Source organism: Lygodium microphyllum, chromosome 4, assembly GCF_053477565.2.
Source record: "Lygodium microphyllum isolate KBCC chromosome 4, Lygodium_microphyllum_v1.1.10, whole genome shotgun sequence".
NCBI classification, from domain to species: Eukaryota; Viridiplantae; Streptophyta; class Polypodiopsida; order Schizaeales; family Lygodiaceae; genus Lygodium; species Lygodium microphyllum.
The window spans coordinates 2692942-2719396 of NC_141138.1; positions in this window are offsets into that span (position 1 = coordinate 2692942).

Here is a 26455-nt window from a genome sequence, read left to right on the forward strand (position 1 = left end):
ATTTCTGATCATTTCTCTATCATGCGAGAAGGGTTGTCTTGCCTGCTTACCAAACTGGCATGCTTCACAGACTTTATGCAATTCTGCAACTCTAAAAGAAGGCAACCCTATAACCAATCCTCTGGACTGCATTAATTTCAGCCTTTGGATATTTGCATGCCCAATACGTTTATGCCATATTTCAATATCTGCAACTACTATTTTTCCTTTAGCATACATAAGAGCATCCATTGTAGAAATTCCAGCATCTAAAGTGAACATTCGGCCAACTCTACTTCCTTTTGCGACCAATCTGTACTTATCATTAAAGTCTTCTACAAAACAACCTTTTGCATTGAATCAGACCTGCAACCTCTGCTCTACCATTTGGCCAACAAACACTAGATTCTTTGTAATTGATGGCACATGTAATACATCTGTCAGACTCTTTGTCTGGCCATCATACAAGGACAAGGGAACCTTTCTAATGTGTGAAATTGGGTGGCATGAATCATCACCCGTCTTCACATAGCCTAGGTTTTGTAAGTCCTTCATCTCTCCAAACCATTCAACATGATTGGTCATATGATTAGATGCACTTGAATCGACATACCATACATCATCATGTGTCCCCTTTCCTGTAACTGCATTCATCATACACTACATAACAAACAGATGCTCATTTTTATCTTCATTCTGTCATGAAGACGATGCATAGTTTCCTTTGTTGGAATTTACCACTACGAATATCATCCTTCTTTGCATAGCAATGGGCTGCAATATGGCCTGTTTTGCCACAACAATGGCAAACAATAGCAAAATTTCCAGAACATCTATTCTGTCATTCACCTCTTCCTCTAGAGCTCCCCCTGCCTCTAAAATTTCCTCTGCCTCCAAAAACCTGCATTTCACCAAACTGTTGATTGAACCTGTTTTGCTGGTTATCACTAGCACGTCCCATACCATGGCCTCTCGAAGAGGATCTACCATGTCCCCTTCTTGAACTCGAGTAAAATTCTTGGACCTGTTCACCATTTCTTTTAGACGAATCACCTTGCATATTGATCTCTTCAGTAATCATGAGAGAGATCAGTTCATCAAAATCTGGAAATGGCTTTCATACATATACTAAAGTAACAAATGATTTCCATGCCTTCTCATTGTTAAGACCACTCAGAGTAGATGAAACCAAATCATCATCATCTGGCATTGCATCAATCGCTACTAAAGCATCTACAATGCTCCTCACCTTCAACACATACTCATTGACAGACATTTTCCCTTTCTTCAAGGCATTCAACTCTTGCTTGAGTTGAATCTTTCGTGCCTTTGTATTTACTGAAAACATGCTCTCAAAAATTGTCCAAGATGCATGTGAAGTTTTTGCATTCCTGATATGTCCCAGCATAGTATTATCAATGACTACAGATAGCCAATACATCACCTTTTTGTCTTTCGCATTCCACTCTTTCCATGCTTTTAACTCACCTACAATCGAAGGGATACCTAGCTCTCGCTCCTTTTCTTCACCTGAAACAAACTCATAAAGGCCCTTTCCAATGAGGAAGTTCGTCACACGAAACTTCCATGAAGGGTAGTTGTTCTTGTCGAGCTTCTCAATAATGGGATTTCCACTATTCTCTGACATTATCACAAACAAGGATACAACACAACAAGCTAGTCTTTTGTAATCTTTCACAATACGTGCACAGCAATACACCAAACAACCTTTTTCACTGATTGCTCAATAGTACATGCAATTTGCAACCTGTTTGCAATCTGTAATCTGTGGACCCACTTTCGATCAATACAGTTGAAATCACAGTGCACCCTGAAACTGCTGTCCGCAACCTTGCGGCTCTAAAACAGGGCCTGAAATGGGCTCATACGCCCAAAATAACTGCAGGAAGGCCCTAAAGGGCTGTCTTGCAGAATATACAATGATCTGCTTGCACACCAAATCTCACAACAATCTGAGATTTTTGCTCGACCCTGCTTTCGGTGCCTCCATAGGCACTATCCAAGAGAGAGAGTGGAAGAATGGGAGAGCTTCTTAACCGTTGCTTGCTTGCTTGAACCTTGCTTCTTCTCCTTCACTTCAGCCTCTCTCAGTGGCGTGGCTCTGATACCATGTCAAGCATCGCGTGGTGGGGGACTTTGCTTGAGTTGCTGCACCAAACACACACTGTATACGCAAGTGGAAGCTCACTCAAGAACACAAGAAGAGAGATGGAGGCCAAAACGTTTTCTTGCTGATTTTTCTTCTCCTTCCACACACTATACAATGTACACAAAGTATAGATAAGATACAACATAAAGGAAAGTGACCTTCTAAGTCAAACAGTGCATAACCGACTACACTAATTGATTGGCATTATATCTTTGCCAGCTGCAGGTAGGTGTAACAAACTAAATATAATAAGTGATGAGTCAGTGGTCATGTGAGTATCATAATGACCACCAACGTGCTAAGTGTAGACGTGCGGACTCATCTAGCCAGGCGGTCCATCATCAATGTCCGTAGAGGTGTTGAGCTTGCCATCTCAACATATGCGAGCTTATCAATACAATCTCTACGTAGGATATAGAAGACACTCTACTAATCATGATATGATATTCCAAGCACTCAACACATGGTGGTGGAGTTGAGTGTCTCTCAATACCATGATGGTATGTCACTTGTGGACAAATTAAAAGCTTATACATTGGGCCAAGAAAAAAGAAAAAGTATCACATGTTATATTACTTCAATTTGATTAATAAGTAAGAAAAGAAGAAGAGTTTCGTGGAATAAACACCTATATTAATCGTGTTAGGTGTCATCATATAGAAGAGAGGAAAGGTAGTTGTGGCTGAAAACATATACAATTGGTTGCTTGACACCACGTTGCTTTTAGACATCAAGCCTTGCCCATATTTTGATGGCTTGCAATAGCTCCTATATGCCATGTCCTTACAAAAAAATTTAAATGGTTGAGGATTGCATGTCAACCCATAAACATAAATAGAATGTAGTATTTTCTTCTCAAGGAGTACCACCTAGAACTTCACCAAATATCCTTAGAGCTTGTGATTTCTCTGAGAAAGTCAATTATTTTCATTCCATCTAGATATCCTTCAATGTATTTGGAGAGTATCTTGATAGAAAACAATGAAGACTCTACATTGCTCAATGCAAAGCTCTTTTGAAAGGATCATGACATGTTGGAACTTCTTGGAATTGTAGCTGCCCAATGGCAAGTCATGTTGACCCTTGTATCTCTTGGGAGACACCCTCCAAATCAACACAAATTCATATCCTAGAACCCCTATAGCCATTGTATTATATTTACGGTGTTGCATTTATATTTCTTGCATACTTTAGATCTACATCATTCACAATTGAAGCATTTGTCTATATGCGGATCAATGATCTTATTTGCTAGTTTTAGCCACATCCTTCATATTATGGGTACATGGATGCCTCACTTCAAGGTGATTGCATATATAATTGGACACTTCACTACTTCCTTGTTGACCTCGTTTGACATAAAACATGCCTTAACTAGCTCTACATATCTTTTGCTTCTCTAGCATATATTGGTGTGGCTAGTCCTCTTGGAAAATGTTGTTGTAGATATAGCAAAATCAGCCAAATAATAGCATATTGTGAGAGTGGAAATTCTCTAGTTGCATGATCAAACACTTGCTATTGCAAGTGAAAATACATTCTATCCAGATTCCATAATCAAAGATCCTAAGGATGACATCATGCTTTTAATATTTTACAAATTTGCATTTCATGGATTGCCTCCTAGTGCATCCTAAGCTTCGAACTAAAAAATGCATTGTGTGGAGCATACTTTCCATTCTTTGTGTTCCCAAAAGTGTTGAGCTCTCTCTAAATGAGTATGATACATAAATGATAACCAAATGAAATAAGAGAAAGGAATACTTTAGGAGGATAAAAATTGTTGTATCATTGAGGAATATTGTGTGGAGATATGGTCACGTAATGTGGGATACCCTTAACCCCAACATCTAATGCCAAGAGGCATATTACATGGTGGATTCCGTGCCACGGTGGATTTCGTGAATATTACACGGTGGATTCCATGCCACGATGGATTCCGTGAGGTTTTACGGTGGATTTCGTAAACTTTGATTATCGGGGCTCATACACAAAGTGGATTCTTTGTGCGAGAAGTTGATGGGGACGCTTATCCTTTTCGAGCGTTTTGTTAATTTAGTGTGTACATGGGTGATTCCATAGCGGGTGATTCTGCAAAATACATATTCAAATTAATAAACGTTTATGAGTTTGGAGTGCGCGCTCATGATAAATTAAGGTTAGGATTTATTTCTAACCAATTGATTTATTTATGTAGTTGAAGACTGCTAGGTATTCACTTTTGTCGGTTTAATTGTATTATTTTACTAACGATTGTGAATGCTTCAGTTGATGTATAGAGATAGCAGCAGTGGCGGTGGAAAGCATTGGAGGATAGCGTATATTCGAGTTATCATCTATATTTTGATGGGCGCATAGCTTAGGCATGGCGCCTATATTTTGTCGCGCCTATTTATCAAGGCGTTTGATATTTATTTATTATTTTTGTATGCGCATGGGTGCATGATTTAGATATTTGTATTTGGACATTGTATTGGGTATGCCTGATTTCTTGGGCGCCCATTAGCTTTATTTCTATTTGGCACAAAAGCAAACTCAAAAGCCAAAAGCACGCTATTTTGTAATTTGGGCTATTATTTGAGCTTGAAGATGATGAATACATAAAATACATGCTTTGTGGAGCGCTCACACAAGGCATGGGGGGAGATTGCACCCAATTGGTCTCTTGTTCATGTCGTGCATGTTTTCTACATTGATTTGTGTGCAAAAAGTAGAGTTCTTTTGTTCTTGGGGACCTTCTGACACTCACTACGCGGGCTTACGGCATCCGATCTGTGCACCAGTGGTATCAAAGCGAAGCTGAGATCGAGAGCTTCCAATCACTTATCGTCTTGCGCGAAGGCGGAGCTCCTAGAATGATCAAGCTCTACAGTGAGTTTCATCGCAAACGGTAGATATGGGTGGGTTCCTAGCGGTCAAGAACCTCTGTCTGCAGCCTCTGATCGCGAAGGACCGGCCTGAGGAGGCAGAGGACCACAAGGAAAGCTCCTTCTACAAGTCGATTTTTTTTTTCAACAAGTCTGATAGTAACCTCCATAGCTTAAAAGCTTAAAAAGCTTTATTTGAAAAGTTTAAAAGGCTTAATAATAAGCTTTGAGAAAGCTTACTTCAACGAATTTCACGAATTAGTACAGCGGCATGTTGACGTCAGTAACGGCGTGAAAAATGGCCCCCCCTCTAAATCGTCGACAGATTGAAGCTTAAAGCTTAGTTACTTAAGCTCTTTAGTCCTCTAAGTCACCAAGTTAATTTACTTCTGCAAGTCACAAAGGTCAATCAAGTCACAAAAGTCATTACAGACTAACTCCAATTACTCCCATAAAGACTGTTCCTACGCAGAAGCACAGAATTACGAAATTGCTCCCTGGAAGACTCTGTTCACATACGCAGACTTGCTGAACCAGTTTCAGCACACACACAGAAGTTCATACGCAGTTTCTACGAAGACTACGAACACCGCAACCGCAAAAGACAAAGACCGTATAAGCCAATTGAGCTACGCTCATCCCGCTAATCAGATTTCAAGAGTGTGAGGTCTTTTGGATTTTTACAGGATGACGGAACAAAATATGGATGATTTAATGGCTGAAGGCAATCTTCCCGAACCTACGATGGAACAAAAATTGGATTTGATTATGATGCAGCTTGATGAAGAACGAAGAGCCCGATAACCATTGCAAGTTCAATTGGCCAATTTGCAATGATCTACCACTGACAAAGATGAACCGCAATCCGAAGATCTTATCCGATGAACCATCAATCGATGCTCAAAGTTCAATCCATCCGCAAAGAAACAAAGATAAGTAAAAGAAACTTCAAATTCTATATTTTCAATGGATCTCGAGATGGAAAGACTGTACTTGTATTTATCAGCCAGTTTGATGATTACTTTCATTAAGAGACATATGCTGAGAAAGACAAAATTAAATGTGTCACTAATCATTTAATCGATCAAGCATCTCTATGGTGGACTGTGGTTCGTAAGAGCATTGATTGTCCCACTACTTGGGAGAGTTTCAAAAAGAAGTTTTTGCAGAATTTCCTTCCTCCTCAATTCCATGAAAAAGCCATAAAGCAATGGGATCTTCTACAGCAAAGAGAACGTAAACCTATTTCCCAATACACTGAACGTTTTTGGAATGCCCTACTACAATTACGCATGCTCGAAGATGTACCTGAAGCGACTCACAAACGCAAGTTTATGTCTGGCCTACTTGGACATTATTATGCTGAAGTCAATATGTTCAAGCCAACAACCCTTAAAGATGCAATTTCTTTGGCTCATGACACTAAAGACAAGATTTGCGGAAGAGACAAGCGTCCACAATAATTTCAAGCAAATGGTAACTATGGTTCCAAACAATTCAATTCAAATTTTAGAAGATTCAATCAAAGTCATTTTCTTCCATCTTCATTCCGTAAGTCTTGGACAAAACCACCTACTTTGCCATCAAATACCAATCAAAACCCTAAGCCATTCTCATAGCCAAATCCTAATATTCCTAGACTTCCTGCCATTGCCAAGAATGTATCTAAAGCCAAACCTATAGTTTGTTACAAATGCCATCAACCTGGACATCTACCAGCCAATTTCCAATCGAAGAAACCACCTGTCCATATCAATTATCTTGGAGCAATGGAAGAAGAAGAACATGAGGAAATGCCCGACTTTACGGAAGATGATGACGACATTGCCACTACTTCGGATACTTTGCCAGGTATACCAACTCCACATTCTTTGTTGACAATGAAATGTTTTGTGCATGGTAAAGAAAAGATTATTTTGCATGATGATCGTAGCACACATGATTTTATTTATGCAAAGTTAGTGAAAGAATTGAAATTACAAACTGTTTCTACACATTATCGCATTAAAGCAACATTCTTAGGCACAAGATATAATGGAACACAAGAGGTGCATAACTTAGAAATTAAAATTGGTGAATACATTGAACGAAGGAATTTCCTAGTTGTACCTTTGCAGTCTAGTGATATTATCCTAGGTATGCCTTGGCGTCATCAGTATAATCCTGACACAGATTATTCCACGCATTCAATTAAAATTCATTTTCAAGGAAAACAAATTACATTGCATGGTATGCACGCTTCTAATAATTTTCCACTGCTTACCCATACTCAAGCTAAATGTGCATTACGTAAAAGTAGTAAATCTTATTTAATTTGGGTGAATGAACTTCAAGCTAAAGAAAAACATATGCATCCTAGGCATAAACAATTTCTTGCTCAATTTAAAGATTGTTTTGCTGATGATTTACCACATGGACTACCACCTTCATGACCTAAAGATCACAAAATAGATTTAATTCCTGGTACACAACCACCATGTAAAGCACCATATAGACATAACCAAATTGAATAGAAAGAAATTCAAAATCAAGTAGAAGAATTACTAAACAGAGGATTAATTAGACCTAGTAGTTCTCCATTTGGCGCACTTGTTTTATTAGTAAAGAATAATAATAATACTTATCGCATGTGCATTGATTATCGTGCCCTAAATAAAATTACAGTTAAGAATAGATATCCAATTCCTAGGGTAGATGATCTTATGGATAAAGTACAAGGTTCTACCATATTCAGTAAGATAGATCTTAGATCTGGTTATCATCAAATGAGATTGGATAACTCTGATATATTCAAAACTGCATTTAGAACACAATTTGGACACTATGAATTTCTAGTGATGCCTTTTGGTTTAACTAATGCACCTGCTACATTTGGTCGAATGATGAATCGCATATTTCTGTAATATCAGCATTATGTTATAGTATTCTTTGATGATATATTGGTATTCAGTAAAAATGAGAATGAGCATTATGAACATTTGTCTTTAGTTTTCAAGTTGTTAAAAGATAATCAATTGTATGCTAATCCAGAAAAGAGTGAATTCTTTCAAACAGAAATTGAATATCTAGGACATATTGTTTCATCAGAAGGTATTAAGGTTGACCCTAAAAAGATAGAAGCAATTTTAAATTGGCACATACCTAAAAATATGCATGAGTTACGTTCTTTTCTAGATCTTGCTAGTTTTTACAGAAAGTTTATGCGAAATTTTTCATTACTTGCATTGCCTTTGACTAAACTTTTAAAGAAGGGTATTGTTTATAAATGAACTGATAATCAACAAAAATCTTTTGATTTATTGAAACATGCATTAACCCATGCTCCTGTATTACAACTACTTGATTTCAATAGACCATTCTTTTTAGTAGTTACTGATGCTAGTGGATCTGGAATAGGAGCCGTATTTATGCAAGATAATCATCCCATAGCCTATTCTAGCTGTAAACTGAAATCATCTGAACTTAAATATTATACATATGATAAATAATTGCTAGCTATAGTACAAGCCTTACGTCAATGGAAACATTACTTAATGGGTTCTGAGTTTATGATTAAGACTAACCAACAAAGCATTAGACATCTCCTTAGTCAATCCCAAATATCTGACAGACATATTAAATGGGCAGCTTTCATTCAAAATTTTCATCCCCTTATTCAATATCAACTAGGAAAAGAGAATGTAGTAGCTGACGCTTTAAGTAGAAGATCGAAAATTCATAATATTTCTATGATATCATTTGATTCCCTTATCCCTATGAAAGATACTTATCATCAGGATCTTACTTCTCAAGTTGATTGGAATAAATTAGTTGCAAATAACTGGATTCCTATTGATTCACTGTCTTACAATAATGGATTCATGTTCTATGAAAAGAGATTATGTGTGACATTTCCATTTAGATCTTTTGTTTTGAATGAGATTCATTGTCCTCTATATCAAGGTCATAGAGGTATTATATCTACTTTGCATACATTGACTAAAGATTTTTATTGGCCACATATGGACACTGATGTATCTAACTTTGTTTCTGAATGTTTGACAGTTTAGTTTGTCAAAGAGTTAAAAGACATCATGGTAAACAGTATGGTTTACTAATGCGATTATCTATTCCATCAAGACCATGGGAATAGATTTCTATGGATTTTATTACTGGTTTACCTAACACTAAAGCTAATCATGATATGATCTGGACTGTTGTAGACAGGTTTAGCAAACAAGCATATTTCATTCCATGCAAGAGAACTCTAACTGCATCACAAGCAGCTCAATTGTTTTTGAAAAATGTTTTTACTAATCATGGTTTACCAAAAGTTATTATTTTCTATCGTGATTCTAGATTCTGGAATAATTTTTGGATTACTTTGTTTGCTAACTTAGGAACAAAGATTGATTTTTCATCTATATTTCATCCTGAAACTAATTGTCAAATAGAAGCTACTAACAATACTATTTTAGATCTACGTGCTTACACTATTTCAAAATCACATACATGGGATACACATCTACATTTACTTCAATTTGCATATAACAATACACCGCATACAGCTACAAAGAAAGAACCATTTGAAGTCATTTATGGTTATAGATTGCCTACACCTGTTGCATCATTATCAAATAAAATTTAGACTGTTGATAATATTGCTAATATACACGCTACTATTTTTTATGAGGTTAAAGATATGATTGCCAAAGCCCAGCAATCATATACAAAGCAAGCAAATAAGAAAAGACAGTCCATGAATTTCAAAGTTGATGACTATGTTTGGTTATGTATAGAAAAACGTAGATTACAAAGTGTAGATAAACACCCAGTTGTGAAATTAGCACCTAGATTTTATGGACCATTCAAGATCATACACAAAATCAATGACAATGCATTTAAACTGGAACTACCACCACATTGGAAAATTCACAACACCTTTCATATTAGTTTATTACGACCTTTTAGAGGCCAATTACCTATACACCCTGTCTATGAAAACCCACCTTTGTTAGAAGAAGAGACTGAAATCCTTGAGCCTAAAACTATTATAGACACTAACTTTATGACCACTAGAACTGGCCGTAGATATTCTAGATATTTGGTCAAGTTTAAAAACCATCATGTCGAAGAGGCCCAATGGATGCACGCTAGAGACTTAAATGCTTTCCCCACTCTATTAGCTCCACATTGAGCTAATAGCAATTCAGGACAATTGCTATCCCACCCCGGGGGTATGATGCCAGGAGGCATATCACACGATGGATTCCATGCCACTGTGGATTTCATGAATATTACACGGTGGATTCCGTGCCACGGTGGATTTCGTGAGGTTTTACGGTGGATTCCGTAAACTTTGATTACCGAGGCTCATACACAAAGTGGATTCTTTGTGCGAGAAGTTGATGGGGACGCCTATCCTTTTTGGGCATTTTGTTAATTTAATGTGTACATGGGTAATTCCATAGCGGGTGATTCCGCAAAATACATATTTAAATTAATAAACATTTATGAGTTTAGAGTGCGCACTCGTGATAAATTAAGGTTAGGATTGATTTTTAACCAATTGATTTATTTATGTAGCTGAAGACTGCTAGGTATTCACTTTTGTCGGTTTAATTGTATTATTTTACTAACGATTGTGAATGCTTCAGTTGATGTGTAGAGATAGCAGCAGTGGCGGTGGAAAGCATTGGAGGATAGTGTGTATTCGAGTTATCATCTATATTTTGATGGGCGCATACCTTAGGCATGGCGCCTATATTTTATCGCGCCTATTTATCAAGGCGTTCGATATTTATTTATTATTTTTTTATGCGCATGGGCACACTATTTAGATATTTGTATTTGGACATTGTATTGGGTACGTCTGATTTCTTGGGCGCCCATTAGCTTTATTTCTATTTGGCACAAAAGCAAACTCAAAAGCCAAAAGCGTGCTATTTTGTAATTTGGGCTATTATTTGAGCTTGAAGATGATGAATACATAAAATACATCCTTTGTGGAGCACTCACACAAGGCATGGGGGGAGATTGCACCCAATTGGTCTCTTGTTCATGTCGTGCATGTTTTCTACTGATGCCAGGAGGCATATTCCGCAATGGATTCCGTGAGGTTTTACGGTGGATTCCGTAAACTTTGATGACCGGGGCTCATACACAAAGAGGATTCTTTGTGCGAGAAGTTGATGGGGACGCCTGTCCTTTTTGGGCATTTCATTAATGTAGTGTGTACATGGGTGATTCCATAGCGGGTGATTCCGCAAAATGCATATTAAATTAATAAACGTTTATGAGTTTAGAGTGCGCACTCGTAATAAATTAAGGTTAGGATTTATTTCTAACCAGTTGATTTATTTATGTAGCTGAAGACTGCTAGGTATTCACTTTTGTCGGTTTAATTGTATTATTTTACTTACGATTGTGAATGCTTCAGTTGACGTGTAGAGATAGCAGCAGTGGCGGAGGAAAGCATTGGAGTCTAGCGAGTATTCGACCTATGGATTATATTTTGATAGGTGCCACGCCTATATTTTGTCATGTCTATTGAGGCATTGATTATTTATTATTATTTTGTATGCGCCTATGCGCACAGATATGTTATTTCTATTTGGGATATTGTGTTGGGCGTGCGAGACTCTATGGGCATCGTCCATTAGCTTTATTTCTATTTTTGTAAAAGCAAACTCAAAAGCTAAAAGCTTGTCATATTTTTGTAAATTGGGCTATTATTGAGCATGAAGATGGAAATATACATAAAATACATGCTTTGTGAAGCGCTCACACAAGGCATGGGGGAGATTGAACCCAATTGGTCTCTTGCTCTTGTCGTTCATGCTTTTTACATTGTAATTTGTGCAAAAAGGTAGAGTTCATTGTTCTTGGGGACCTTCCGGGATTCACTATGTGAGCATACAGCGACCGATCTGCGCACCAGTGGTATCAGAGCAGAGCTGAGATCAAGAGCTTCCAATCGCTACCCATCTCGTGCGAAGGCGGAGCTCCTGGAACGATCGGGCTCTACGGTCAATCTTGTCGCGAACCGTCGATACAGGCAAACTTCTGGCGATCAAGAACCCCTGTTTCTGTCATCAGATCGCAAAGGACCAGGCAATACAGGCGGAGGACCACTCATTCATCTCCATCATCAAGTCGTCAAACAGAGAGATAAGTTACAAATCCCAAAATTCAAATATTTCAAATCTTCAACGATTAAAGCTTCACAAGCTTAGTTTAAGCTTTAAAGAAGCTTCAAAGCTTCAATTTATCATCGTGGTACATCAGGAGCTGCCCGCGTTTTTCGCTGCCTGGGAAACCCCGCCCCGCCCCCCCCCCCCCGGAAATCAGACGATTAAGCTTTTAAAAGCTTAATCCATTAAGCTAAATCACTCAAGCAACACAAGTCATCTCCTGCAAGTCAACAAACTCCAGGTCCCGCGCTTTAGAGATCAAGTTCTGCAAGTCATCTGTGATCAAGTTCTGCAAGTTCACTAAGTCGATTAAGTTATGCAAGTCTGCAACTCTGCAAGTCACCTAAGTCTGCAACTCTGCAAGTCAGACTAATCAACTGAAGTCAGAACTGACTTGTGCTCAAAACTCCTAGAAGGGTTGTTCGTGCGCAGAAACTCCGAACTGCAAAGTTGTTCGTTGGAAGGTATTCTACCCATACGCAGGTTTATTGAAGTATTTTCAGCGTACGAAGAAGGAAAAATCGCAGATTTTCTGAAGATTGAGAAAGAAATACCCAAAAACACATAAGCCTTGTAACCCCGAATTTGAGCTACGCTCATCCCGCTAACCTGATTTTGAGTGAGAAAGGTCTTTTGAGTTTTACAGGATGACGGAACCACATATTGATGATCCTATGGCTGAAGACGACCTACCTGAGCCTACGATGGAGCAAAAGCTGGACTTAATCATGATGCAATTGGAAGAAGAACGAAGGGCTAGGCAAGCATTGCAAGCGCAATTGGCAAAATTACAAAGAGCGTCTACCGACAAAGAAGAACCTCAAGCTGAAGATTTGATTCGACGTACCATCGACTCCACTCTTGAAGCTCAAACCATTCGCAAGGAATCAAAGATAAGTAAACGAAGTTTCAAATTTCGCACTTTCAATGGCATACGAGAAGGAAAGACTGTTTTATCATTCATTAGCCAGTTTGATGACTATTTCCATGAGGAAACCTATCCAGAAAAAGATAAAATCAAGTGTGTTACTAATCATTTGGTAGACAGAGCATCACTTTGGTGGACTGTAGTACGCAAGAGCATAGAATGTCCTGCTACTTGGGAAGATTTCAAGAAGAAGTTCATGCAGAATTTCCTTCCACCGCAATTTCATGAGAAGGCTATCAAGCAATGGGACTTACTCCAACAACGGGATCGTGAGCCTATTCCTCAGTATACAGAGCGTTTTTGGAATGCACTCCTCCAGCTACGCATGCTTGAAGACGTACCAGAGACAACACATAAGCGGAAGTATATGTCTGGACTTCTTGGACATTACTACGCTGAAGTTAACATGTTCAAGCCTGCTACCCTTAAAGACGCCATTTCACTAGCTCACGACACTGAAGATAAGTTACGCGGTAGAGATAGACGACCACAGCAATTCCAAGCCAATGGTAATTATGGATCTAAACAATTCAATTCCAATTTTAGAAGATTTAATCCAAGTTGTTTCTCTTCATCATCTTTCCGCAAGAATTGGGCTAAACCACCTGCATTACCATCCAATGTCAATCCAAATCCTAAGCCTATTCCACAGCCAAATCCAAATGTACCTAGACTTCCCGCCATTGCAAATAATGTAACCAAAGCCAAGCCAATAGTATGCTATAAATGTCACCAGCCTAGACATCTCGCAGCAAATTGTCATTCAAAGAAGCCACCAGCTCATATCAACTATCTTGGAGCCATGGACGAAGACGAACATGAGGATATGCCTGATTTCACTGAAGATGAGGACGACACTACTACTACTTCCGATACTTTACCAGGTATGCCTACTCCACATTCATTATTGACTATGAAATGTTTGGTGCATGGAAAGGAAAAGCCTATTTTGCATGATGACGGTAGTACTCATGATTTTATTTCAGCAAAATTGGTAAAGGAATTGAAATTACATACTGTACCTACGCATTATCGCATAAAAGCTGCATTTTTAGGCACTAGGTATAATGGTACACAGGAAGTGCAAGATTTAGAGATTCAAATTGGTTCATACACTGAAAGAAGAAATTTCTTAGTTGTTCCATTACAGTCGAGTGACATTATTTTAGGAATGCCTTGGCGATACCAGCATAATCCAGATATAGATTATTCCACACACACAATGAATATTAATTTTCAAGGAAAATCTATTACATTATATGGTATGCATACATCTAATGTTTTTCCACTGCTTTCGCATACTCAAGCTAAACGTGCATTACGCAATAGTAATTCATATCTCATTTGGGTGAATGAATTGCAAGTAAAGGAAAATCATATGCACCCTAGGCATAAGGAATTTCTTGCATATTTTAAGGATTGTTTTGCAGAAGACCTACCACCAGGTTTACCTCCTTCACGTCCAGAAGACCATAAGATAGATTTAATCCCTAGCACACAACCACCTTGCAAAGCACCATATAGGCACAACCAGATAGAGCAAAAAGAAATCCAGAGTCAAGTTGAGGAATTACTAAATAGAGGTTTGATTCGACCTAGCAGTTCTCCATTTGGTGCACATGTACTGTTAGTCAAGAAAAAGAATAATACCTATCGTATGTGTATTGACTACCGAGCTTTAAATAAGATCACTGTAAAGAATAGGTATCCTATTCCTAGAGTTGATGGCCTTATGGACAAACTCCAAGGATCTTCTATATTTAGTAAAATTGACCTTAAGTCTGGTTATCATCAGGTGAGGCTAGATAAATCTGACATATTCAAGACTGCATTCAGAACACAGTTTGGTCATTACGAATTCTTAGTCATGCCATTCGGATTGACTAATGCACCTGCTACCTTTAGTAGAATGATGAACCGTATCTTTTTGAAATATCAATATTGTGTAATTGTTTTATTTGATGATATTTTGGTGTTTAGTCAAAATGAGAAAGAACATTATGAGCATTTGTCATTGGTTTTTCAGTTATTGAAAGAAAATCAACTGTATGCAAATCCTGAAAAGAGTGAATTTTTTAAGATGGAAATTGAGTATTTAGGTCATATTGTATCATCTGATGGAATTAAAGTTGATCCTAAGAAAATTGATGCAATATTGAATTGGCCTATTCCTAAAAACGTGCATGAGTTACGCTCATTCCTTGGTCTTGCTAGTTTCTATAGGAAGTTTGTACGTAATTTTTCATTACTTGCTTTACCATTAACCAAACTTCTCAAGAAAGGAATTGTTTATCAATGGACTGAAAATCAACAGAAATCCTTTGACTTACTGAAACATGCATTAACCAATGCCCTTGTTCTACAGTTGCCTGACTTTAATAGACCATTCTTTCTAGTAGTGACCGATGCTAGTGGATCAGGAATAGGAGCCGTACTTATGCAAGACAATCATCCTATAGCATATTCTAGTTGTAAGCTGAAACCCTCTGAGCTGAAATATTCTACATATGACAAAGAACTATTAGCAGTTGTACAAGCATTAAGACAGTGGAAACACTACTTAATGGGTTCAGAATTTATGATAAAGACTGATCAGCAAAGTATTAGACATTTACTTAGCCAACCCCAAATCTCTGACCGTCATATCAAATGGGCTTCCTTTATTCAAAGTTTTCATCCTATCATTCAATACCAACCTGGAAAAGAAAATGTAGTGGTTGATGCATTGAGTAGAAGACCTGCCATTCATAATATTTCTGTCATATCTTTTGATTCTTTGATTGCTATGAAAGATACATATCACCAGGATATTACTTTTCATTCTGATTGGAATAAATTAGTTCAAAATAATTTCATTCCTATTGATTCATTGTCATATAATGATGGATTTATGTTTTATGAAAAGAGATTGTGTGTTACCATTCCATTCCGATCTTTTGTTTTGAATGAAATTCATTGTCCCCCATATCAAGGTCATAGAGGTATCATATCTACATTACGTATGTTAACTGAAGATTTTTATTGGCCGCACATGGATGCATATGTATCTAACTTTGTTTCTGAATGTTTGATTTGTCAAAGAGTTAAGAGACATCATGGTAAACAGTATGGATTACTTATGCCTTTGTCTATTCCATCTAAACCTTGGGAACACATTTCTATGGATTTCATTACTAGTTTACCAAATACTAAATCTAACCATGATATGATTTGGACAGTTGTGGATAGATTTAGTAAACAAGCATATTTCATTCCATGTAAGAAAACTTTAACAACATCACAAGCAACACAATTGTTTTTGAAAACTGTTTTTACTAACCATGGATTGCCAAAAGTTATCATTTCAGATCGTGATTCTAGATTTTGTAACAATTTTTTGATTACACTGTTTGCTAATCTAGGCACAAAGATTGATTTCTCATCTGCATTTCATCCAAAAACTAATGGACAAAAAAAAGCCACAAACAGCACCATTCTAGATCTTTTACGTGCATATACTATCTCTAAACCTCAGACATGGGACACTCATTTGCATTTATTACAGTTTGCATATAACAATACACCGCACACATCTACAAAGAAAGCACCGTTTGAAGTCATTTATGGATATAGATTATCTACACCTGTTGCATCTTTGTCTAATAGAATTCAGAGTGCTGATGATATTGCTAGTATGCATAACAATATTTTTGATGAGGTTAAAGATATGACTGCTAAAGCCCAGCAATCATATACCAAACAAGCCAATAAGAAAAGACAAGCCATGAATTTCAAAGTTGATGATTATGTTTGGCTAAGAATAGAAAAACGTAGACTGCAAAGTGTAGATAGACATCCAGTTGTCAAACTAGCTCCTAGATTCTATGGACCATTTAGAATCATTCATAAAATTAATGACAATGCATTCAAGTTAGAATTACCATCTCATTGGAAAATTCACAATACATTTCACATTAGTCTATTGAGACCATTTGGAGGCCAATTACCTATCCACCCTGTTTATGAAAACCCACCAATATTAGAGGAAGAGACTGAAATACTTAAACCAGAAGCTATCATAGACACTGACTTTATGACCACTAGAACTGGCCGAAGGTATTCTAGATATCTAGTTAAATTTAAGAACCATCCTGTAGAGGAAGCACAATGGATGCACGCTAGAGACTTAAATGCTTTCCTCACTCTATTAGCTCCACATTGAGCTAATAGCAATTGAGGTCAATTGCTATCCCACCCCGGGGGTATGATGCCAGGAGGCATATTCCACGGTGGATTCCGTGCCACGGTGGATTCTGTGAGGTTTTACCGTGGATTCTGTAAACTTTGATGACCGGGGCTCATACACAAAAAGGATTCTTTGTGCGAGAAGTTGATGGGGACGCCTGTCCTTTTCGAGCGTTTCATTAATTTAGTGTATACATGGGTGATTTCATAGAGGGTGATTCCGCAAAATACATATTAAATTAATAAACGTTTATGAGTTTAGAGTGCGCACTCGTAATAAATTAAGGTTAGGATTTATTTCTAACCAGTTGATTTATTTATGTAGCTGAAGACTGCTAGGTATTCACTTTTGTCGGTTTAATTGTATTATTTTACTTACGATTGTGAATGCTTTAGTTGATGTGTGGAGATAGCAGCAGTGGCGGAGGAAAGCATTGGAGTCTAGCGAGTATTCGACCTATGGATTATATTTTGATAGGCGCCACGCCTATATTTTGTCATGTCTATTGAGGCATTGATTATTTATTATTATTTTGTATGCGTCTATGCGCACGGATATGTTATTTCTATTTGGGACATTGTGTTGGGCATGCCAGACTCTATGGGCACTGTCCATTAGCTTTATTTCTATTTTTGTAAAAGCAAACTCAAAAGCTAAAAGCTTGTCATATTTTTGTAAATTGGGCTATTATTGAGCATGAAGATGGAAATATACATAAAATACATGCTTTGTGAAGCGCTCACACAAGGCATGGGGGGAGATTGAACCCAATTGGTCTCTTGCTCTTGTCGTTCATGCTTTTTACATTGTAATTTGTGCAAAAAGGTAGAGTTCATTGTTCTTGGGGACCTTCCGGGATTCACCACGTGAGCATACAGCGATTGATCTGCGCACCATCTACATTAATTTGTGTACAAAAAGTAGAGTTCTTTTGTTCTTGGGGACCTTCTGACACTCACTACGCGCACTTACGGCATCCGATCTGTGCACCAACATCAACTACCATCTTAACTAAAATCTCATTTAGCCTCTTACAACTTTTCTTCTCTAGGTCCACTAGCCCCCGACCAATATTTATTTATCTTGTAGCCTTTCATCTTCCAACCTTTTTGCCTCTTTGGATATATAATGTTGTTGCCTAGAGTTAATGCTCTTGTCTCGTGGCTACGCATGCTTGGGCCTCTACTATGTCTTGTTGTGCTGTGTATTCTCCTAGTTTTATAGCCTCTTAAGGATTTTCCTCCTAGGTAGGTATGCTGTATACTTGTGCTATGTACCTCAATTGATTGATGAAGGGTGGTTAGGGTTCAAATCCTTCAAGGTGATGCTATTCAAGAAACAAAAACTTAAGGTCTCTCTAGACAAGGGTAATGGTATTTTTTCAAAAAAGAATTGTTTCTAGCACTTTCTTTGTAAGAGTAGCCAATCTCATTATTCAAGGGAAGGTTAGGGTACTTGGAATGAGCCTAAATTGGTCCATAGATGAGATGCATATGCCCTCAAGGTATTCCATGATCTGTTAGGTCTCTATATGCCATGTGGTTGAAGTCATTTAAAACAAAGATGAAGTTCTATGGTTTCTACACAAGTCTTCATGGCTCTCCAGCGGTTAAGCTTGGGAATTTTTTTCAAGTAGTCAATCAAGGGGTCTAATTTATCTTCAAATTTCTCAAGGCATTCCCACCTCTAGTACAAGATAGAGCTTTTCAACAATAGTAATGGCTTCTTTCCAAAAACCAAATTGGCACTAGAGTTTCAAGGTAAGGGTTAAGGGATGTCTAGTTGGATTCAATGTGGTTCCAAGGTATGGAGTGCTATGCCATTGGGATAAAATGCATTGTAAATTACTAGACACATTGGACATAACATAGTTGTGGGGTGGGAAACGTTTTATGCTTGGACCCTATAATGTGCTAGAAGGCAATGCAACCATGTCCCATTGCCTCCCAACACGTTGTCATGGGATTCTAGGCTCATGATGTGAAAACTACAGTTTGATTGTCTACATGATGGTCTTGCTAGCTCTTGGTAAGAACAAGTTATAAGGCGTTTTTCATGCTTTGATAAGACTAAGTCACTTAAGTCTGCTCCATGGGACATGATGTATGCTCTATAAATCATTCATTATTTTGGAAGAAACATTCAACTTGGTTAATTGGCAATATGTGATGACTTCTAGTTTGAAACCTTTCCTCTCTAAGAGTACATTCAATACTTGAGAAAATGAAGTTTTGTAAGTCATGCTACATATGTCATTGTATATGTTATCATGGACAATCATATGGCTTAGATGTGGCCTTGACTACATGTGTCAGTGATGTAGTTACTCTAAAAACATGACTCACAAGTTCATTATGAAGAAGAACCACTAAAGGTCATGAAGTTTACTATGACTTTGAGCATAGGACATTGTATATGTCTTACATCTTACTTGTGTGACTTATGATACCTATGAGATAGTCAAATAACAACGTGAATAGTCGCACATTTTATAGGGGCAAGGTTGGAAGAGAAGTCTAAATCATAGAGACCATGGATGCCTCACACAAGTGGAGTTTGCTCATGCATATCAAGTCTAGAGTCAAGAACAAGGAGGGGACTTCACACTTGTCATGTAAGTACTCATTTCCTTCATGCATTGGGTGTAAACACAAGGCAAAGTGGCTGTCCAAACAAGCCAAAATAGGGTATTTGGGGCAGCATCCCTCTCTCTCTAAGAACTCCTCCATTAGTATTCAATCTTGGCTCATTCTTGCTCTTGGAAGCTAACTACAAGCTACCATTGTAGAAGCTTGAAGAGAGGAGTATCAAGAAGCCTTCTTGACTTGATTATGTGATGAAAGTGGGCTGAAATAGGCAGCCCAAACAAAGTATTGTGGGCAACAACACATATCCTTCTGTTCTTGAAGATTCATGATCAATCATTGGTCTTACTTGACATTGATATGCTTGATGCAAGTTGACGTTGCTTAAGCATTGTGGAAGGGGTATCAAGAGAGCATCTTGATTGCTCTATGTACATGCTTGGGGATGAAATAGGTAGGCAATAATAGGCCAGACACAAGGGCAGTAGGATTTCCTTCTTCTCTCCTACTTCTACATGCTTATTGCAAGCTACCTATTGCTTGTTACATGCTCTTGAATATAGGGGATGATTTTGTACTTTATCAAAGTGTCTTCTTGGAAGGTTGATGCCATGTATATGGGCTACAATAGGCAGCCCACACAGTGTTTTTGTGGACAATAGGTCCTTTTCCTTCTCTATTGCTTCATACAGTGTGATAGACACTTGCATTTGGCTGATCTATGCACTCCGTGATAGGGGAAGTTTATGCTATCATTAGAGGTGAATCTTAGAAGATATTTGGGCTGATTTGGGGCTGACGTCTTCAGCCATAATCAGATAATTAGCTACAACAGTGATCTTTTGATTAGTTTCTTGCTCTATAGAAGATGTCTTGACAAGATATGCAAGTCTTATGTGCCCCTATGGCAAGGCAATGTTTGTAGATCATTCATATATGCTTTGAGTTGGATTAAGAGGATTTTTTTCTCTTTATTTCTTGGATGTAATAACTTATCCTTATCAAGAAATCTATTTGAATATTTCTTGAAGCAAGTCTATTTTGCTCTACAAGCCTTGTAATTGACTCATAGTCTTTTGTCCCTATCAGTCTACATTGAATGTAATCATGCAAAATTAATTCATGCTTTGGCATCATGTATGATTGATGGGATGTGGAGTTGTTTATGTTACATGACAGCATATTGTACTTGAATACATATCTTGTGAGTGCTCTTATAGTCAATAAAACAAGCTTGAGGTAATACTCTTGTGATCTTTGCTAAGTACATGCAGTTGGAAGCTCTATTAACATCTTTGAGAACTTGGCTTGAAACCTTCAACCCTTCTCTTATCTCTACCATCTCCTAAGTCTAAGCTCTTGAACCCTCATACATCCTTCTCTCTCAAACCCCTGTGGTTGACCTTCAACCCTACACGCTGCGACAACGCCATAGGATTTGGGTTACCATTCTTGTATTGTTTTTATCATTCTAGTGAAAATGGAGGTCATATAGAAAAAGAAACCGCAAGTCTTGTTGATGCATAGTCCTCAAAAGATCTAGACATTGGAAAGGAGACACTAGAAGATGATCCAAAAGACTCAAACATGAGAGAGGACATCTATATTGGAGATGAAGTTATTATCATAAAACTATGCATCCCATATTGTAAATCATCACATTATATTAGTAATGCACATGCACAACTCTCCCCCACATTTTCCAACCTTTGTAGTTTACCTTCCCTTTTCTTCTTATTTTGGGAAGCTAACCCTAGGAGGCAAAGGGGTCCTCATTTTCAGGTTCTGCATCAGTATATATACATACATACATACATACATACATACATACATACATACATACATACATACATATATATATATATATATATATATATATATATATATATATATATATATATATATATAGAGAGAGAGAGAGAGAGAGAGAGAGCTTGTGCAAGACTTGGAGCTTTCGGCAAATCGATCAAAGGCCACAAGAGTTTTTCGCTTGGATCGGGTGTGTAGAAACCTTTATGTGCATCTAACCTTGGATCGTGTGGAGAATCTTTCTTGTAGGCGTGGCCAAATATTGTTGGAATGAAGCAATACATAAGGAGGCAACTAGATCAAGGCTAAGAACAAACTCAAAGAGATTTGTAGGACATTGATGGGCTACTCTATTATAAGGGACTCCTCTATATTCCTCTCGGTCCTTTGTAAAGGATATACTAAAAAAGGGACATGATCTCCCCTCAACAAGGAATTTTGGGGTTAAAAAGACAATTGATCTTATTTTAAGGGATTTTTGATGGCTACAAATGTGGAAACTAGTCAAGGACTTTTTACGTTCTTCTTGTGACACGTGCAATCTAGCTAAAGTCCCTCATCATTGACCTCACGGCCTTCTTCAACCATTACATATTCCAAGTAAGCCATAGTTTTCTTTATCCATGGACTTCATTGTCAAACAACCTTCTTCTAGAGGGTATAATTCCATCTTGGTGGTGGTTGATCAATTTACAAAAATGGCACACTTTATCCCAAAACCAAGAGTATCAATGGGAAAGGGACATTAAGGCTCTTCACGAAACATGTATATTGGCACCATGGGCTACCTAATGATATTTTTTGTAATGATCATGGCCCCCAAATTATATCTGGGTTTTGGAGAAGCCTCTTTAAACTTCTGGGAGTATAAGTGAACTTTTCTTTTGCCAATTATCCACAAAATGATGAACCAACAAAAAGAGCAAATCAAGTCTTGGAGCAATACCTTGCACAATCAACTATCATAAAGATAATTGGGTGGGTCTATTACCCCTTGCTGAGTTTGCATACAGTGATTCCTCCCATGCCTCCAATCAATTCACACCATTATTTTCTAATTATAGTCAACGTCCAAGGATATACAATTGTGTAAGATTGCAAGAGAAGAATCCAACTACTACAAACTTAGTTCAACACCTCTTTGATATTCATAGAGAGTTGCAAGCACATATTAAACAACTCAAGAGAAATATAAGAGAAATGCAGATAAGCTTCCCATGCAACACCCACCATATAAAATTGCAGATCAACTTTGACTTCTTCAACATGATTTACATTCTTCTTTCCCCTTCCAAAAATTGGATTATCAATGACTTGTTAATTACCTATCGTCTCTAGCTTGCCTTGTCCATTAAAATCCATCCTACATTCCATATTTCAGTCTTGGAGTACATCTAGTATTCCTAGAAGAATATTGAAGCCATTGCCTCCAATTATAATTGTAGATCACAAAGAATATGAAGTAGACAAAGTCGTGGATATGAGAATTTCAGGAGGCAAACAACATTATCTTGTTCATTGGAAGGGCTATGATACAAGTGAATGAATGTGGGAACCAGCTTTAAATCTTCAAAGAGCTTCTATTAAGGTTCATGAATTTCATCTTCAACACCCAACCAAGCCAAGGCCTATTCAAAAGCACATTAATGCCCCTCATGAAACTCGGTGCTAGAAGGAGGGGAGGGGGGGGGGGGGGGGGGGGATAATGTAATGGATGATCAAGCAATGAAACATACACTCGAGTAAGGATAGCCCTTGATTCATATGCAAACTAGTACAATCCTTGGTTCCATGAAGTTTCTAGAAGATTTCAAAACATCGTAAAAGATTCAAGAAAGTACTAGATGATTCTAAGAAGGTTCTAGATAATTCTTTGGAAAGGTCTAGGAGAGGCTTGCATCAATGCTTATATTAATAATTCTTATGACATCACTTATGTCAATTATGCTTGTCATCAATGCTGTCAGAATCTAGAAGCTTCCTCTTAACCTCCTCAATTCTAGTATAAATAGGGGTCTTGGGCTACAAGCCCTTGAGTCTTGCCAACACCAGTTGTTGTGAGGATCTTGTGAGGTGAGTCCTCTTCCAGTTCTTGTCTTATTCTATAATTTTCTGTTATCAAGTCTTGTATTGTAATCAAGACATGCTCTTGTAATCAAGTACTCTTGTAATCGTGTCATTTGGAAATCAAGTTTTAGTTCAATTTCTCTTTCAAGTTCTTCTCTTGTAAGTTGTGAGAGAAAACTCCTCGCTCTGGAAGAGCACTTTCCATGCTCATAACAAGTGGAATCATGAAGGATAGATGAGAATCAAGTAGACATTGGCCTAGATCAATCCCCATCAAGATGCATTGCATTAGTCATTTTCATTTATTCAAGATAACCCTCTTTTCCACAATAATAATGTCACTCCTCAATGTATTTAGAGCATTCTTACTTTTGGTTCTCAGCAACTCCATGTTCCCTTTTCCCTTGTTGGTAATAACTTCAACCATGGCTTGCATGGCATTGGCATGCATGGAGGCTTTGTGAACTTTGTGAGAGAAGCTATCATAGTCTCCCTCCCCAAAACCTTAGGAAACAATGAGCCAATTAGCAGGAGCTGAGAAAGTGAAAACCAATGAGGAAGGCATGATCCAAAACTCTACAAGGAAGCTAGTCATAGGCAATATAAACAATTAGAAACACCCCTAGAAGAAGGGGAAGATATATGCTTTGTACCTCTATCTGATGAAATAATTGATAGAATATTCTTTGAATACCATTACCAATAATCCATGGAGCTAAGCCCCTATAGAGGCTCAAAGGATATGGATCAAGGACAACTAGTGGCCCCTAGGTATTTAAGTGAAATCAACTAGATATCTTTCCAAGAATCATTTTATCTTGCTATTTGAATCTAAAAATACGGTGTAAAATTTCCTCTCATAGATAGTGGATGCTCCGTAACTCTCCATTGATGTTGTTTAATTGGTAATTTGAATTTGACCCCCATGGCCCTAAGACCACTAACATCCATGCGTGGGTGGAATTTTAGAATCTCCCTGACCCTTTTACTAGGTCTTAGGCTTGATAGTAGCATCATTATGAAAAGTTATGGGTCAGTGCCCAACATGTGACATCAATCCTGTATGGCACCCCTAGATTCTTATAGAAGTCTACATTGGCAAGAAGCTCAAGGAAATCACTATGATTAGGAACTTTAGGGGCAAGAAAATTTGTGCCTAACTAGTTGTTTGGAACTTTCAAGTGTATGAAACAAGGACACTTTATCAGAATTGCTGAAAGTGGGGCAACTCAAATAAGAAAGAGGAGAATAAAGCCTCCTTTAAATTAAAAAAATTAGAATAGTCAACCAAGAGGAGGTAATGGACCTAAGAAAGCATCCCATAAAGGTAGCTGTAGTAATAGATATGTAGCCCTCTTGATTAATCTTGATAAGGAAAAAAATGTCACCAAGGATATCCTTGGAGGTCATATTGTTGAAATGGAATCAGAAAACTTTGATGAAGAGTTTGTGGATGGCACATAGTTTTTCTAAGGCACACCAATGCAAAAAGACTCGTTTGAAAATGAGATAAATGACTTTGATATGAATAATATGAATGATAGTTGAGGAGAAAATATTACTTGCATGTGCTATTCAACAACTGAAAACAAATAAATAATGCTAATATAAGTCATTTTACCCCTTCAATTCATAGTCTTCTAGCACAATAGGAAATAAGCATAGGCATTCTAATGTAGACTCAAGTGGGGACAACCTGAGTGTGAATGGCAAAGGACCCTAAGGCAAGGCCAAATAACCCAAATCTAGCAAGAAGTAATGATTAACAAACTAAGAATATTGCCCACATAACTCTGAGGGATTTATATATCCCATTAGAGCCTTGGTCATCAACAATTGGCTTTATCAAGAGAGTATTGATCTTGATTTTGTTTATCTATAGGAGCTTAAATTCTCCAGCGAACTACTATTCAAGTACCTTAAGTCCATTTCTAAAGAATAGGAATGGCTCTCAATTGACCATGAAGGAGGCAATGGTGGTACTAATATGGATATCAACAGGAAAGTATCCACACTAGTGAAAGAGGATTGTGAAGGATCCACGACCCATAGTTGGATTGTGACCATCCTTAACACAAGTGAAGAAAGAGATGTAATCTTGGTATATGCTTTGAAAAAATATAATAGTAGGGTTAGAAACTCACTTAAGAGCTTACTTTGTCCAATTATCCTTATGAGGGACCTCAATATGGTAGAATCTATTTCTAACACACTAGAGGAGCTAGGCAACCATGTAAGTGGGATGGAAAAGGAGGCATGGAATAGCCTCAAAGATTTTCATAGGCTATTTGACATGAATCTGAACATAGGTTTCACTTGGTCTAATAGTTAGAAGCTGCCCTACCTCAAAAAGGCTAGACATGATAGATGCTATATATTTCTCCAAGGCTCCTACCAACAAAGGCTACTCCACACTACAACACTCTCAAAACATAAAATAATTCTCACAACCCTTGCACGATTCTACTTCACACCTAGGATTTGGTTGGTTCCATATGGATCCCAATCTCTTCAAATTTAGACATGTTTGGAAGGGCCTTAAACAGATTTGGACTACTCACTTCCTTGTTGGGGGAAGGCCCCAACTAGGGCAACAACCATAAAATAATCACAGCATTTTCTTAGCCAAGAAAAACACAACCTCACCAAAGTA